This window comes from Thunnus maccoyii, chromosome 21 (assembly GCF_910596095.1).
Source record: "Thunnus maccoyii chromosome 21, fThuMac1.1, whole genome shotgun sequence".
NCBI classification, from domain to species: domain Eukaryota; kingdom Metazoa; phylum Chordata; class Actinopteri; order Scombriformes; family Scombridae; genus Thunnus; species Thunnus maccoyii.
The window spans coordinates 19,055,657-19,067,826 of NC_056553.1; the positions used below are offsets into that span (position 1 = coordinate 19,055,657).

The 12,170-nt window shown below is 39.7% G+C and overlaps 1 long non-coding RNA gene across 1 annotated transcript; it reads left to right on the top strand.

The window, feature by feature from the left end:
- Positions 1–8,103: 8,103 nt before the first annotated feature.
- LOC121888357 lies at positions 8,104–9,985 on the top strand. The gene is made up of 2 exons (XR_006093218.1): positions 8,104–8,326; positions 9,231–9,985. It is a non-coding gene; the product is annotated as an uncharacterized LOC121888357 (long non-coding RNA).
- Positions 9,986–12,170: the final 2,185 nt, after the last annotated feature.

The following is a 12,170-nucleotide window of genomic DNA, read 5'->3' on the forward strand; positions in this document are numbered from 1 at the left end:
TGGTAAGCTACTGTCTCTGTTACATTTCCTTTGCCCCTCTCTTCCAACTACATTAGCTCATCATGCCTCATATTATTGAAGTGGGACTGGAAGGATTTTCCCAGCAGCATAAACCTTGTCTTACAGGATAGAACCACTAGAAACAGGCAATATGTCACGCCATTTACCTTATAATTATTCTGACTGACACATTAATTATCTATATGACTATCAAATTTCTAAAAGTCTTTGGGATGTTGCACTGAGCTAAGGATTGACTTTGGTTGGCTGCTCTTGTATTTGCCAGGCTGTAATTTTTAGTTGGTCCTCTGTGTGTATGAACTGTTTTGATGTGGGGATGTACAGTATGTGTGTGTGCTAAACACATTTACTAGTGCATCTCGTTTTAAACGGTAGATATGTTTATTTTAGGTACTGCTGGGGAACATCACATCCATTATTTATCTGGACTGTTGGTGCGATGCATAGAAATTGCAGTCTGCAGAATATATGTGTGCATTTGTACTCGAGAAGCACTGCAGTTGGAGAATGTGTTACAAAAATATAAAAACATTAAACGTGTTTGACACAATTACACTATTAGCAGTATAAAATGTGTAGAGCTGCAGCCATATTTGATTATACTCAGCTCAAAGAATAACTAAGGCTAGCGTAGTTGGTAGTATACACCTCCAGTATACAGTTCTCTCTATAATGTATGCAGACCCGTTTCCTCCCGCGTGGCAGAGGGATGATGAAGATGTGGGAGGCAGAGCTTCTATTTTGGGGTCTTTGAGTCGAGCTCAGTCTTTGCTTTGCCTTTCTCTCTCCCTCCTAACCTCAACTGGCAATCGTGCCATTCGCAATGTGCCCATTCCCCAGTGTCCCCTGAAGCACCTCCAGATGTATTCAGCCCCCATTTGTCATTCCTGAGAATGTGGTGGTGTCAGCAGTTATGTCTCAACCTCCACCGATGGCACCACACCATCGCTACGAGGAGTTTCAGCCCCGCCTGAGGTCACCCTATACTCCCCTTATTATTATTATTATTTTACATCTTCGGCATGATGGATAATGATGTTGGTGCCCTATTTAGTCTGCTGTCGCAACCGCGCTCACGCATCAATTGATCATTCAGTTGTATTATGTTTATGTGCTGGTGTGCTTCTCATAGATCTGTTTGCTACACTGGTGCATTTAAATTTCCCTTTTAAACTAGTGATCTGTTTGCTAGTCAGTGAATATACTGCATTGGAGTTTACACTTTGACAGCACAGACAGGTAAGCACATTTTACAGTAAGTTGATTCTGACTTTTAAAGCTGCCAAAATCAATGTTTTTATATTAACAATGGATTAGAAATTAATAGATGTGAAGGAGGTTAATTTTACTGACAAATTGACAGATATAATTCTCTGTCACAGCTCTAAAGTGCATTTTAGCATCTTTCAGCTCAATGTTTCGGTTTTAAAGGCCTTTGGTTCAGTTCCACTGCTGCCATTGTAGTTTTCAGTCGCAGCAGGCAGCTGATTTCAGTGAAAAAGCTACCCATGTATCTGTGGTGATTATATGTGGATCTATATAAGTCTATTATGCTTATTAGTTTATTATTAGTATATAGTATAGGATATGTTTGCAATGGGTAAACATAAGCAATGATTTATATATCTTCACTATGACTTATGCTCATAAATTTTTTATAGTTTTCGATTGTGGCTGTGATTTTAATCCCACTTACTCCTCTAAATGTACAAATGGCCTTTTAGTAATATCACATGAAAGTCTGCACTTGAGCATGAACTTCATTTTAGTTGATAGTTTGTAAGGACTGCTACAATATAGTCATGCATATAGTGACATAGACACAGTATACGGTATAATGAAAACCTTTTTAGGATGGGAGTCAACATGCTACAAAGTGAATGAACAGCAGAAGTATATGGCTTCCACAAAACAATGTTTTTTGTTCTTCTGTTCATAAACACAATCGATGTGATTTATATGAAAGGATTTCTACATAATGGAGAATCACAGAGGCTTGTGAGAGAAGACAGTGAGGCCTCCAACTTGTTGAGCAGCTAACGGCCCTCATTTGAAACCGAGTTGACAGCTCTGCTCTCATCCCTCGTAGGTACAACATTCACCAAACATAAAGGCCCAGCAGCGGCATACACTGACGACAATCTAATAAATTAAACTCAATTAATTACCATGTTTAGCATAATTCTGGAGTTTAACAAAGGTCTTTGTGGTAGATGTATGCATTACAACAATTATTCATCTTGATGAGCAGGGATTATAAATGAGGCAATTAACACGCTGTCAGATTGGAGGAGAAAGAGCCGCTCTGTTCATTCTCTGAATCCTATTTTTTGCATGTAAACTTCAGACTTGAGTGCAGTGGCGGCGACTGGTGTCAGGCTGTCAGATGGGGAGGGCTAAGGGTCTGCTGGGTGCTGGAGTGACCGGGACAGCAGTGTTTCCACAGTGGACAGTTGACCCCATCAAAAATACAGAGCGGCTGAGTTGAAGTGCAGATGCAGCGTCCTTCTATTCTCTCAGGTTAACCTGATTTAAAGTCGACGACACACAATAACACACACTTAGGATTTTAGACCCCTCCTTCCTACACTACTCACAGACACACACACACACACACACACATGCACGCACTGGCTGCCAGCGAGTTAAGTCCCCAGGCGAGAGCTTGGGCTGCAGAGAGGGGGAACACATTAGCCTAATAAGGGCCATCTGGTGGCCATTCATTAACTTGACCATCCTTGAAGTCCCCGACCCAAAATGTCATTTTTCACTTTGCAGAGGAATCCGTTAGGTGACAGGATGAACTTGGGCCAAATTACCAAAGATGGAGAATGTGAGCGAAACAGGAAGACAGAGAGCGAGAGAGAAAGAGGTGGGATGTGAGGAAGAGTGATGATGTTGGAGCTGAAAGAACAGAGTGAGAGGAAAAGGAGAAAAGAATGACAGGGAGTAGGAGGGCCAGTGAGGCCAGAGAGGGAAGTTAATTAGCTGATATTGTATACACTGTGGGCTGATCCAAAGCATTAGTGACACAGTGAAATGGAAAAAAACACTTTTCACCTCATTACCTAATTCTTCATATCATTATACATACAACTATTCAACAACGGGGACCGAACATTTGACCAAATTTGTAATTTTTCCACACACAAACAAAAAATCTCATTACATGTACTTCATTGAAAACTGTACTAGTAAAAAATAAAACAATTATTTCAAATTCAGCTGGAATTATTAATAAAAAGACAGTGTGACAGACACCTGTGTAGTGCATCTCAGACCTTGACTGACACTCATTTGCTATGATAAGTGATTCTTAAATGAGTGTACGCTCACACACACACACCCACACCCACACACATGTGAGCTGCAAAGCCCTTTTGCAACAGGGGGTCTGCACGGGTTTAATCAAGCTGTCTGATTAGATGCGTGCACGGAGAAGCACCTTTCTGTTTTATATACCAAAACACTTTTCAAGGTCATATGCAAATGCTCCTATTATTTCTTACTGTCTTAAATTCTTTCAAGTGGTAATGTGAGTGATCTGCGTATTTTTTTCTTAATTCTTGGTGCTAAGCGGTCATTGCTTTTATGTTTCTGCTCTGCAATTCTCAGAGATCAGCAGCATAGGATAGAGGATAAATGTGTTTTTATTTCAAATATTTATTGCCAGCTATGCTATGTTCAAGGTTGCTGTGAATTTGTGGAACCATGAGGTCATATAGATTTTGGAGTGTGACAACTCAACATCAACATTGAAGCAGGTTAGGAGGATATGGAGACTTATGGGAGTAAAATGTTGAACATCTAACTACTTTACCATATTTTTCAGTTTTTTCATAAGCCCATCAGCATGTAGGGACACACTGTCTCCTCACAGAATCATATTCTCTCAACATAATTAATGTTTACATTAACATATGGTGTAAATGTCGAGTGTTTATCAGGATAATGCACCAGCAAATTTGTCTTCTGCCATTTTATCCAGCTGTTCCCTCTCTTCCCTTTTTATTCTTTTTATGAGATTCCACCAGGATCAACCGTATTTAGTATGCATGCTGTTTGGTTTGAGTATATTAAATTTTGTCACTTTTCCAGTGTGAACAAACTACACACTCAAAACATACTTATAATCAGTATGTAGTCTGGATTTAGAAAGAGTCTGCAGCCATTCAGCAGCTCTGTGAGTCTGTACTACTGTTGCGTAATTGCAGTGCTTAAATGCTGTGTTCACAATGACAATGCTAACATGCTGATCCATGTTCATCATTGTAGTTAGCATGCTAACATTTGCTATTTAGCACTGAACTCAAAGTACAGCTGAGGCTGATGGGAATGTCAAGAGTTTTGCAAGTATTGGACAAATTGAAACATTGATCTGCTGATGGTGCTACATGAAATGATGATCACCAGTGATCATGAATGTCTGTACCAAAATTTCATGATGGAAATGAAGTGGAAATCATCACCATAATGGTAAGAACGACAAATCCATTTCGGAATGAAATGTGACAAACAGACACACCTGGTGTTTTGCCCATAAACTCTGTGATGGTATAGATTATGTTAGTTTACAGCTGTGTGAACTCCTGCATTAACAACATGCCTGTAGTTCATGAAAAGTAGAGAATTTATGGGCTTAATGGAAGCTATAGTTAAATGTGGATCTGTTCTATCAAAAGAAAAATGTAACTGAATATATTGAGCTGCTAAAGGAGGCATTTAGCCAGTGTTTATTACAAACATGACTACACCATTCACTTTTAATATTCACTAATCATATGGCCAGGATTTATTGTTTCCAATGCACAATCTTATTATGATTTTTATTATGACACTACTATCATCATGGTACTGTAAACTCAGATATATTTATATCTTCATCACTGCAGTCTCAGCAAGCCAAAGCTGTGCAGAAGACTTTAGTGCAAACATGCCATGCATAATTATTTCACTCACACACCTGTTTGTGTCCTTGGGGATAAGTGAAAGCAAAAAAGGTATTTTCTGCTGCTCAGAGACGGAGCCTTAATGAAGCTCTTCCTAGGCAACAGTCTAGGTTACCGACTGCATTTGCTCATCAGCACAAACCAGACGAAGGAGAAATTCTCAGCTTGTTGGACACAAGTTTCGGGAAACAAAAAATGTCTCATGCATTTCTCATTATCCTTTTTTTTACGATGGGCTTCAAAGATAAAAACATCACTCCTGTGTCAAAACTTGCACTGTTTCTCTATGACAAGCTTCCCTTAACAGATTTTGACATTTTTGTATATGTGGAACTAGTTTAGCTCAGCTTTCATGTTCTTTTTCAGCGTTTTCAAACAGATTGGGTGTGCCTTGCTCAAGGGCACCATTATTCCAGTAGCTGAGAAGCAAAAAGGGGAGGTTTTATTTACCTTCCCTGGTGGTAGCTGCTGAGCTGCCAACCAACACAGTGTGCTGTCCAAACCCGAAGGTTGCCCAGTAGTCCAGTTGCCAGGCCGAGGGACTTTTAGCCACGGTTGTCTCTTTACCATCCAATAAATGACTTGCGTTTGATTTGTTGCCAGAGCCTTTGCTGAGATATTCCCATTAGCAGGGCTGGACCACAATACGGCTGATTATCCCATCCTTATTAAAGCTGCAGGGATGCCAGCAGTGGAGCAAAATGTATTTACAGCACCAGAGATGCTCTTTTGTTCTCTCAATAAAGGGAAGATACAGGAATGTTGGCTAATGACAGCATAGATGACCATCTTGGCCCTCATTTGTCGTTAGCAGGCAGCATGAGGCATCGCTCTCTCCCTCAGACTGTCACCCTTTTACTCCTATCTCCCACTACATGGTGTACCCGCAGAAACATCAAAGATAGTAGGAATTAGCCCGCCTCTTTGAAGGTGAACAGTGCTGGAGTGATGCTAATTCTCTAACCTCCACCAAGGGAAAGAAACTTCAAATGCAAATATCACTATCTGTCAAGTGCGGTCTCATTTTTCTCAGAAAGAACCAGAGAAAACAAACAGCGCAGGAAGGGAATTATTTAACCAACATATGAAAACATCAGGATATGACCAACTGACTAGTTTTTATTATCGACTGATTGATTTTTACATTTGTGATTCACACAACCAGTCCAGGCGCTGTTGTCTTTCCCTGTGTGGCATACAAAAGCTAAAAGCTGTGAGTCTCACATGTCTGAAATGGTTTTTTGTGCATCAGGTGTTTTGCCGTCAGCATGGCACCAGATCAATTCTATTTCTGACAAGACAGCTGTCTCTGGTTCTGTTAATGCAACAATGAATATTCATATAACTGCCTTTAAGAGAAGAATATGAATGAATACCTGTTGCACCAACAAATTACTGTCAAAACAAACCCACCCTGAGTGACAGTAATAATAAGACATTTTATTCATAGAGCACTTTTCAGGGTACTCAAAGACACTTAATATAAGTTAAAACGATCATAGAAAACACCACAGTAAAACATATTACAAACAACGTTAATCACACTGTAAAAGCAGTTCTGAAAAGGTGAGTTTTGACTAGTAATTTGAACATGGACAGATTGGTGCAGTCTTGGATGTGTTACAGTTCAAGAGGGAGGGGGCAGCTGTGGAGAAGACTCTGTCGCCCCAGGTGTGGTGCTTGGTCCTGAGCGGTGGAGACAGGAGGTTAGCATCAGAGGAGCGGAGGCTGCAGGAAGGAGTGTGGTGGTGGAGCAGGTCAGTGAGGTAGGAGGGGGCCTGGTTATGGAAGACTTTGTGAGTGAGGAGAAAGACTTTGAATTGGATCCGTTGGGGGACAGGGAGCCAATGGACGTTCTAGAGGACAGGGGTGATAGTGGTCATGGGAGTGGGAGTGGGCGAGCAGGCGAGCAGCAGAGTTCAGGATGTACTGGAGTTTATTTAGGACTTTGGATGATGTGCCATAAAGAATGCTGTTGTAGTAGTCAATTCCGGATGTGATGAAAGCATGGATCAAAGTTTCGGCAGCAGAAAAACAGAGTGACGGGTGGAGATGAGCTCTGTTTTTTAGGTGAAAAAAGGCAGTGCTGGTGATTTGTTTGACATGGTGTTTGAAGGAGAGGTTGCTGTCAAAAATGACTCCGAGGTTGTGGATGTGTGTGGAGGGAGACAGAGTGGAGTTATTGATGGTGAAGCAGAAGCTGTGAGTGGTTTTAGTGAAGGATTTGGGGCCAGTGATGATCACGTCTGATTTATCACAGTTTAGTTTGAGGAAGCTGGCTTGCATCCATGATTTAATATTATAATTATCATAATTTAATCCTAATTTAATATGACAGATTGCTTTTCACTTACATCTTTGATTCATTTAATTAGCTGGTTACTGAGCACGGCGATGAGAATTTTACACTTACGTTTAGGTGGGATTAATGCTATCAAAACAGGGGAAAAAGTAGGGAAAGAAGACAGATGAAGAGGGGTGGGTTGCTACTTTTTACAGAGGACAAGAAACGATAGAAAACAAAAACACTCCAGTTTCACCGGAATTTTATTTTCTTTGGCATGTGAGCTTTGTGACTTTTTATTTGACCCTGTGTTTGTTCAGTCTATCAGTGTATCAGAGTGTTGACGCTGTGGTTGCACACACTGTTTGTCCACAGCACACACTACATCTGTGGAAAACGGCCATTGTGTACTCAGGTTGATGCTATGCACACTGCTGAGAAGAGCATGGCACAGAAACCAAACACATTCGGTTACTTCAAATCTCCACAGTTCTATATTCAGTTATTTGCTTTTTTTTTTGACTTTGACATGAGAATACAATAGAGCAGAATGTGACGTGAGGCTGATATTCATCTGTTTTCAAAAAGTGTCACAATTTTAAAGCTGATAAAGACGGTCGTATTGCTGGTTGTAATTCTCTCTGGGTGACCACCAAAGTATTTATAACAAAACAATTAAATATAAAACTAACCAACATGTAAAAAATTAGAAGTAGCAGATTCAAGGAAACTGGCTCTTTACAAGACAGAAAAAAAATCTACATTTTCAAGCTGAAAAATAGCTTAAATCATGTAAAAACATTAATTGACACTTCCCATCGTAATATACATAGAAAACGACAGACTTTACTCCACACTTCTAAGTTGCTGTGATGCATAAAATCTGTCTAAAATGACTTCATGCTCCACCCACACAGGTGTTTTCAGTGGTGACTGATTAGACTGTCGGGATGTGTACAGACTGCTTGATTGGCATGTCCCTCCTCTCCTGTTGGACATGTTAAGGGGAGACAACTTACACTTCACTACTATCATTCTTATCTTATTGCTATGTGGAGTTTTGTGACGTCATGTAAGTTTTGTTCCACTAAACTTCAACCTTAGTAGAGATCTAAGATGAACTGAAAACACCTGTGAGGGTGTGCAAGGCCTGCGCTGATGTTGTGTACTAGATGGACGGGCCAACAAAAAGTTGGATTTAAACATGCAAGACTGTTGTTTATTTGCCGTTTCCTACTTTCTCTTAACCATGACCCCCGCTGTTCCAGGTTGTTATTGTTGTAACCATGATGATGATGGTCCCCTCAGCCTTGAAGAAATAGTCATTTTAACCCAAACCATGATTTTTCCATGGATACTTTGTACCTAAACCTAACCAGACATTAACTTAGCTTTATATTTCGGATTTATTTATATATTTTCTCTTCATATTTTCTCTTTTCATTCAGAAGACTTGTTTTGTCTGTGTAGTAAAGATTGCAGTGGTATTTCACAATACAGACAACATAATTAATCACTAACAGAGTCATGTGATTTTTCTAGTCTATAGTGTCTCTAGAATATCATTTGCCATGGAATGTTCAAAAATGTGGATAGAACATGGGAAACTCAGAGCTGATCACATCTCACTGTATGATCAAACAGATTGTGTAATGTAAGGGAAATACTGAATGGTTCATATCAGGACCATTCAAAAACAACCAATATTTATTTACCACACTTCTTATGGCTCTAGAGAGAGGACTGTATGTATTCACCATAATATCTAACAATATCACATACTCCAGCTTTCATTCATATTTATTTAAAAGTAGCCCCAGCTATGGTTTGCTCTGTCTGTTTGTTTGTGCAGCTATAGCATTACCAAGGCACTTCAGCCGGCTCAGCCAGCCTTGCTGTCCTAAATAGGATTATTTCTCAATCCCATTGTGGTTCCAGTCACAGAGTTACCAGTTACATTTGGCTGTGGTTTCCAGTTACAGGTGTATCTATCTATGGCCCAGGAAAAGGTTGTCACTGCCGAGCTGCAACATCAAAACTGCTCCACTCATGTGATGGTGGCTGATGTCGGCTTCACCATCACTCCTGACTCTCCCTGGAATGAGAGAAATATTTGACATCCATCAACTGCTTTGAGCCACGATGGGATTCACTCTTTATACATTTCAAACATTCCCTGCACACAGCTGGAAAACCACCATGAGTGTCAAGTATTTTAAAGCACTGGGAAAAATATGATAAAGCCTGAATCCCGATGGCTTAACATAGAGCCACTGCACAATATTTTTGCTTCAACAAGATGTCACCCTTCAGTCTCACTTCTCAATCACTTTGTGTCCCATGTGTTGTCTCACACTGCTTGTATGATGGGGCCCAGCACTGAGTAAACAGACTGTACTGACATACGTGGATCACAAGATAATGAAGAAATCTACAAAGATATGGTCCTGCATACAGAAATGAAACGTGTGTCTATACCTTTTTTTCTAGCAAGGAATGCAATATCAAACAATAACACAAGCACAATCTAACTCAATTATATACAATTACAACCTTTGTGAAGCTAAAAATGTCAATTTTTTGTTGATATTCTTTTTTTAAACTGTAATTCTTCTTGTTTTTATTTATTTAATGGTTTATATTGGTGGTTTAAGTGTGCAAATGTGTGTGTAAATTCAGAATATTTCTTTGGTAATCACAGCAATAAAAGGCTGTCTGACTGTAAGAATAACCTGCGATTCCGAACACTGCAGGAACGGAGTGTTTGACATTTCCCCCAAAGAAAGAGGATACAACAGCAATATGTTTGAGCCAGGTAAAAATCCTAGATGTATAACACTTAATCACCAGCAGGGAGACATATTACCCTAGTAGCATCACTGTGGAAACTCTCAGGTGTGCTGGTCTCCAAAGGAATCTGTACCATTTGAAAAATGGAGCCTTGAAAGTATTCATTAGTTAGCCAAGCATTGAGATTACCCTGCTAATGCCAGTGTGATTTAAAAGGAAAAAATGTGGGCCAGAAGAAAAAAAAATTCTTACCTTCTCAAAAGGACCATTTCTAAAGGGGAAAAAAGAGTGTGAAAGTGGAACAATTTTAGTCAAGCTCTTTGAGCATTTCTAGCTGAGTACAGTAGCAGCTGTAGTATCCATTAATGAACCTACTGTACTGTATGTCTAGTTTCACTGGAGAGAAAACTGGGCAGTGGAAAAAAACAAAAACACTGACCACTCAGCTCCCACTGTAGGAAAAAGAAACACTGATCAATAAGTGCTGTGTGTGGTTCAATAAGTGCATTGATCATCACGCAAACAAACACATCACATCACCATAGCGGGAATAAGAGTGCTGGGGAAAGGTCAATATCTCTCAACCCAATCTAATGTAAGTCTGCTTAGGCTTGTTTTCACTTGCCCTCTTACAAAGGATCAGTCAAAGAACATCTGAGGTACAGAAACAGAATATACACTAAAATTGTAATGTTTAGTGTGTACGCATGTCTGCTCCTGAGAAGATATTGCATGATTATGACAGATTATGTCATTAATATGTGAAAATGCAATATGAATTAATTGATGTCTACCCTTTGATACCAACTCTTGATGTTTCACATAAAAGGCAATAAGATTATGAATTACTGTTAATTCTCTGAAACATCCTTCTCAGGAATAAGAATTATGTGATTTCTTTAATATAGAGGTTAGTGGAATGAAACTCTTTATATGCACAATACTGTACACACTTGTCAACCAGAGTTGTCCAGTCCTATTCCTGTGAAAAGTTTTCACATTTTTCTGCAGTTCTTAAGCGTTCTTGTGTCTTTCATAAAATCTACACATGGTCAATTTTTAAAAAGAATTTCATGGATACAAAATAGATAAAAATCCAGAACATCCACAGTCACATCTTATGATGACGTCCTGAACGAAGGTGAAGCCCAGACATTGATTGTAAGAGTGAGTCAGTGCAGAACTATCAATATCAAAAAGCCTTGAGTTTATAGTGAAGTCCAGTTGAATAAGATTTGGTCTGTATGTTTTTAAAGTGGCTATAACCAGTATTTCTATATTAACAATAAATCACGTCTACTTGAATGTGAAAGTGATATTCAGTGATAACTCTGGATTGCTTGTAGTGATGAAGCCAGAGAGAATTATTATACAAGCCTGCAGTTTTACTCAGTTCTAGCACTTTATAGCAACTTTCAGCTCATTGTTTTGGTTTTCAGGCCTGCAACTTTGCTGTTTTGGTTCACTCTTACTGTTCTCATGGCAGGTTTTGGGCATTTTTGGCAGTTTTCAGCAAAAAAGCTTAAAAAACCAACTGTATGCTACCTGCAGAGTACCAAACAGTAGGCAAACAAAGCTAGCGACCAGCTGATAAACATACTAGAGTATTTAGCAGCTAAAGAGCCAGATATTTCTGTTGGAGACCAAAAACAGAGCTAAGAGGAGAGTTATGGACCATATTCGCATGGTGACCAAACACACAACTCGAGATGAATACTAATGTTGCTCTGTACTACCTGCTGGATGTGTTAATAGGCAGCTGTTTGCTAGTAGTTTGCTAACTTAAAAAGTGATGACATGTCCATCCCCCGTAGTGGCCAGAGTCACTCAATGCAGTTTCAAGGAATAGTTTGACATTTTGCTAGAGAAGATTGAAACCACTTTCATGTCTGTAGGCAAAATATGATGCTATGGTCAGGAGATGACTGGCTTAAATACTGGTAGCACAACCTGTTCTCATTCCCAAGGCGTCAAATACTGATGATTTTTGTAACGCCCCTCGGCGTCTGATACCGACACACAAGGCACCCTTAAGTGTCTGTATGAGACGCACTGGGCTGTCAACTAACTTCAATGTAAACCCATCTGCATCATTATTAGATGCTCAGAGCAAGTGCTCCAGCGGT